At 36.9% G+C, this 6,182-nt stretch overlaps 1 non-coding gene across 1 annotated transcript; it reads right to left on the bottom strand.

Moving 5' to 3' along the window:
• Positions 1-3,370: 3,370 nt before the first annotated feature.
• LOC140869913 (small nucleolar RNA R71) lies at positions 3,371-3,476 on the bottom strand. Its single transcript, XR_012146903.1, has one exon. It is a non-coding gene; the product is annotated as a small nucleolar RNA R71 (small nucleolar RNA).
• Positions 3,477-6,182: the final 2,706 nt, after the last annotated feature.

Genomic DNA, 6,182 nt, shown 5'->3' with positions numbered 1-6,182 from the left:
TTTTTATTCATGTTGTTACTATGAGATAGAACGTGCTGAGCCTCTAGGCTCACTAGACTTAAATGGTGCAGGTGAGCAAGAAATAGATCTAGAGAATGTTGCTCCGACTAGTGGTGAAGACACATGAGCTCCCGGCGGCCGGCTAGCCCGTGACCATCGCTCTAGTCAAGTTTTCAATGAATTGAATATTATTATGTTTTCTGCACATGTTTTATGATTTAATTATGGGTTTATGGAGTTTAGGTGAGAATTTTTATTGAGAGGTTGATAATGATTTTATTGCATGAGTTATACTTATTTTGTTTGCATGCAAATTCTTATTATGGATTTTTTGTGGGAACATTTTTATGAAAAATTGTTTATGTTTATAATTATTTTAAAAAGTAATTATTTATTATATATATATATATACGTTTTAATTATATATATATTATATTAAATATTTAGTTATTTATTTGTAAAATAAAAAAAATTAGTAGTAGTAGGATCGAGTCGTTTCATATGCAACTCGATACACAAGTATATATTGAGGGACTTGAAATAAAATTAGAATGCTTGAATAATCGTTCAAATGATGCTTGAATGGATGAGAGAATCGGAATGTGAGTTGTGTTTTCAAATGGCCTCGTAATGCCTCTATTTATAGTGTTGAAATCGGTTGAGATCGGAACTTCTGATCCACGAACGGAGTTCCGATCTTCATCAAATTCAAATTTGAATTTTTGGCACCAAGGAGAGATCGGAACTTCCGATCCTGTCTTCAGAGCTTCCGATCGGCTGTATTAAATACTCTGTCGGGCAAAAGTTTTCGGACAATATCCTGTCATCGCCGTCGGAGATCGGAACTTCCGATCTGCTGGAGTTCGTTGCTTCTGAAGTACTTTCGAACAATAAAATATTGCTTGAAATAGATCAGAACATCTGATCCACAATCGGAGCTTCCGAATTGGTCTTTGTTGGTTCCGAACTGTCTTTCGAAGATAAAAATAATGGCATATATACATCAGAGGTTCCGATCCAGCATCGGAGCTTTCGATCCAAGAGTACTGGACAACTTCAAAATCTTGTTCTGTAATGTTTTCCAAAGTGTAAACAATTCGTTCTTCAATATTTTGAACTCCTATTCAATTTTATTTTATAATTCTGCAAATTGCTCACTGAAAACATTAGTAACGATTAACCTAATTTTGTAATCATCAAAACATAATATTTTGAGACTTGTTAATGAATTAAAAACATTAATCTCACAACACAAGATTTGTATGCGTTTAAGGTGTAACAGTTTTTTCCTACTCATATTAAATAAATTATGTTAGTCCAAAAAATGAGTTATTTGCACCAAATACCCCTGTGAAATATTAAAAATGCAAAATTCTCCCCTGTGAAATTTTAATAGGCATCTGATAAGTGCAATTTATGCACTTATATTTTATATGATTTAGCTTGGCTTTTGTTGTGTTTTGAGCGATATTATGCATTTCTCTTGTTGTTTGTGTTGTTTGCAAGAATTTAAGTGTTATTCATTTTAATCGGCCAAAAAAAGTGAAAAGAAGGTGAAAAAGAGTTGAAGAACAAAGAAATAAAAGTGCCCAGACTAGCGCCCCAGCGCTACACGGAGTCTTCCGAAGGGTAAAAAGTCGAGGAAATAGCGCTCCAGCACTATCAAACCAGCGCTCCAGCACTGTTGAGGAAATTGGACGGGCGCTCCAGCGCCGATGACTAGCGCTCCAGCGCTGCGCAATCCTAAAATTTGGAAAGTTTTTGATCGAGTTTAAAAAAGGATTTTAAGGCTTATTCTGAAGGATACGAGGGTTATAGAGAGTTTTTTAGAGCATAAGACGGCTATTGAGCGATTGGAAGTGCACAAGAGCTTGAGAATTCGGTACGAAGACGGAAGACGGCGGCATCCGGCGACGGAGAAGTTTCATTCTAATTCGTTCTAGTTTTTCTTTGAACTCTATTTTTCTTAGTTTATGGATTGTTGGAAAAACATGAGTTATTTGATTTTGAATTGCGTTATGAACTAATTTCTTAGTCTAGAGGTAGACGGATCTTGACTGGAAACCATGATTGACATATTTTGATTTATATATTTAAATTTCTTCGCACAGTTTATTTGTATTTTCCTGATCTTAATGCTTTCAATTTACTGGCCATAGATTGAATGATATTTTATTTAGAATCTATCACTCGAGAGAGAAGATTTTGAATACGACATAAGAAAATACATCTTTGGTGTTTATACTGTTCGAGAGGCATATAACTCCATAGAAGTTGTTATAAGAATTATTGTGCTATTTAACGGATTTAATAATTGAACTTTGATAGAGATATTGAGTTTGTTATTGAATACAAATTTCTGCTTGACACTCGAGAGAGGTAGTAGAAAATAATAGGGATTCTTGGCTAATAAACTAGAAGATTTTATAATTGAACAATCATTAGAAATAAATTATGGTGTACAGTCAAGTGAAGTCGAACCTCTAGCATTCATCGCTTATTGAATTTTTTTTCGTGAACTCGTGGTTATTTAGTTTTGTTTCTTGCAAATTTTAGTTTTATAAAAATCAAATCAACTTCGTAGCTCTACATAGGATTAGGATTATATTAGTTGCAAATATTTGATATAATATCATTTATTCATTCTCCGTGGGAATGATCTGGACTTAAATTCCTGTATTATAACTTGACATCGTGCGCTTGCGAGCGAAAAACACGCAACAAGTTTTTGGCACCGTTGCCGGGGAATGAATTTTATTTGATTTATATTAAATTGTGCTAATTAGTCTTAATTTTGATTTAGAGAATTTTATTTTATTTGTTGATTCTAATTTTAATTTTTTTTTTCTGTCTATGCAGTTTATGCGAAAAAGCCAAAGTTACGACTCACTGCTCTTTGATCCGGAAATCGAGAAAACTGCTAAAGCTTTGCGAAAAGCTAGAAGAGAAGAGTTGCAACAAATAGCTGAAGAAAGAGAAAGGGAAAGAGCTGTCAATAATGCTCAGGTGCCGATCAGAGATCACTTTCGACCGGTGATCAATACACATTATTCTGGGATTGCTCGGCAGAACATCACGGCGAATAACTTTGAATTGAAGCCAGCTCTGATTAATATGGTGCAGCAGAATCAGTTCAGGGGTGCAGCTATTGAAGATCCAAATCTGCATCTGCGTACTTTTCTAGAGATTGCTGACACAGTAAAGATTCATGGTGTTACTGAGGACACCATCAAACTACGATTGTTCCCGTTCTCTCTTAGGGACAATGCTCGTAGTTGGTTGCAATCCCTACCTCTTGGGAGTATTACTACATGGGATGATATGGCTTCCAAATTTCTAGCTAAGTATTTCCCGCCTTCTAAGTCGGCTCAGTTGAAAATAGAGATTACTACATTCAAACAGCAAGATTTTGAGCAGTTGTATGAAGCCTGGGAGCGGTACAAGGAGTTGCTTAGAAAGTGTCCAAACCATAATTTTCCGGACTGGGAACAGATTGAATTATTCTACAATGGTTTGAATGGGCCAACTCGTATTTCTGTGGATGCTGCAGCTGGAGGTTCGATATTTTCTAAATTTCCTGAACAGGCTTATGAGATGCTTGAGCAAATGACTGTTAACAGTTATCAGTGGCCGAGTGAGAGATCTGCAATAAGGAAGCCTGCTGCTGGAATTCATGAGGTGGATGCATTCACTGCTTTGACTGCTCAGATGGCTACTATTTCTACACAATTGGCTGCACTGACCAAAGGGAATCAAAGTTCTACTGAGACAGCATCACTGGCGAATGCCGTAAATTCTGCTGATGGATTTGAGAGTGTGGAGCAAGCTCAATATGTGAACAACAGGAATTACAACAATTATCGAGATAATCCTGTACCCAATCAGTATCATCCTAGTTTGCGTAATCATGAGAATTTTTCTTAAGCTAACAATAAGAATGTGTTGAATCCTCCACCGGGGTTCAATACTCAGAATGGTGAGGGTAAGGCATCGTTGGAAGATTTGGTGGGTAGTTTTATTGCAGAATCATCCACAAGATTTAAGAGGAATGAAAATAGGCTTGACAGTATGGAGACACACTTGACCAATGTGAGCGCTTCTATGAAAAATCTTGAAACACAAATTGGTCAACTGGCTAATGCATTGAATAATCAGCAGAGAGGTGTGTTTCCTAGCAATACTGAGGTTAATACTAGGGAGCAATGTAAGGTTGTTACTCTTAGAAGTGGTAAAGAAATTGGGACTGATAATCCAAAGGCAGTGGATGATGAGGAAGTTGAAGAGATTGTGGTGAAGTCCGAAAATTCTGATAGCAAAAATTCCAGCAAGTCTGCAGTTGTTCCTGAGAAACCGCTTGTGCCAGAAGCTATTCTACCATATCCTCAGCGGTTCAAGAAGAAAGCGTTAGATGAGAGGTTTTCTAAGTTTCTTGACATTTTCAAGAAAATTCATATTAATATTCCATTCGCTGATGCTTTGGAGCAGATGCCACACTATGCTAAATTCATGAAGGATGTGATGGCGAGGAAGAGAAAGCTTGAAGAGTTTGAAACAGTGAAGTTGACAGAGGAGTGCAGCGCCATCCTACAAAAGAAATTGCCACAGAAACTGAAAGACCCAGGGAGTTTCACTATTCCTTGTATTATTGGTGGTGCGACCGTTAATAGGGTATTATGTGATTTAGGTGCAAGTATTAATTTAATGCCTTTGTCTATTTTCAGGTCTTTGGAGCTTGGCGAGGTGAAACCAACCACGATTACTCTGCAATTGGCTGATCGTTCTCTTACTTATCCTAGAGGATTTGTGGAAGATGTACTGGTAAAAGTAGATAAGTTTATTTTTCCTGCTGACTTTGTAGTGCTTGATATGGAAGAAGATCAAGATGTCCCTCTAATTTTGGGGAGACCATTCTTGGCGACTGGAGCGTTAATTGATGTGCAGGAGGGTGAACTAACTCTACGAGTTGGTGGTGATGCTGTCACTTTCAATATCTATAAAACCATGAAATACCAAGAGGAGGTACATTCTTGTAATCGCATTGATTTATCTAATTCTTATGAGAATAATTTTTGTGCAGGATTGGAATTGGAGGACGTTTTGGCGAGGTGCTTAATTAATTCCATAACCCAATTTGATGGGGATGATTGGGAACTTAGAGAGCAATTTCTCGCTCTTGAAAGTTGCCAAAGGAAAAAGATGACCAAGAAAAAATTGAATCATTGTCTTCGGAAGTCGAAAAAGAGGTATCAGTTTCTACTCCTGAATTGAAAGAACTGCCTGATCATTTATGTTATGCATTTTTGGGAGAAAATTCGACTAACCCGGTAATTATTTCATCTTCTCTTACTCATGATGAAAAAGATAAATTATTAAGAGTTTTGAGAAAATTTAAATCTGCGTTGGGTTGGTCAATTTCTGATATCAAGGGAATTAGTCCCAATATTTGCATGCATAAGATTTTAATGGAGGAGTCATATAATCCCTATGTTGATCATCAAAGGAGGTTAAATCCTGCGATGAAAGAAGTGGTAAAAGCTGAGGTGTAGAAATTATTGAATGCTGGTATTATTTATGCTATTTCTGACAGTTCTTGGGTGTCGCCAGTACAGGTTGTGCCGAAAAAGGGAGGTATGACTGTAGTTAAAAATGAGAAAAACGAGTTGATTTCGACTCGTACTGTTACTGGGTGGAGAGTTTGCATTGATTATAGAAGGTTGAATAAGGCTACTAGAAAAGATCATTTTCCTCTTCCTTTTATTGATCAGATGCTTGACAGGTTGGCAGGTTATAAACATTACTATTTTTTAGATGACTATTCTGGCTTTAATCAAATTGCTATAGCGCCAGAGGATCAAGAGAAAACAACTTTCACATGTCCCTATGGTACTTATGCTTTTAGGAGAATGCCATTTGGTTTGTGTAATGCACCGGCTACTTTTCAGCGGTGCATAATGCAATTTTTTCCGACATGGTGGAAGAAGTCATGGAAATTTTTATGGATGATTTTTCTGTGTTTGGGTCTTCGTTTGATCATTGTTTGCACAATCTGACCCTTGTTTTGCAGCGTTGTTAAGAGAAAAATCTAGTGCTTAACTGGGAAAAATGCCACTTCATGGTGCAAGAAGGCATCGTACTTGGGCATAAAGTGTCATCTAATGGGCTTGAGGTGGATCGAGCAAAAG

The sequence above is a fragment of the Henckelia pumila genome, chromosome 4 (genome assembly GCF_033568475.1).
Source record: "Henckelia pumila isolate YLH828 chromosome 4, ASM3356847v2, whole genome shotgun sequence".
NCBI lineage: Eukaryota > Viridiplantae > Streptophyta > Magnoliopsida > Lamiales > Gesneriaceae > Henckelia > Henckelia pumila.
This window is presented reverse-complemented; position numbering and strand designations above follow the sequence as displayed.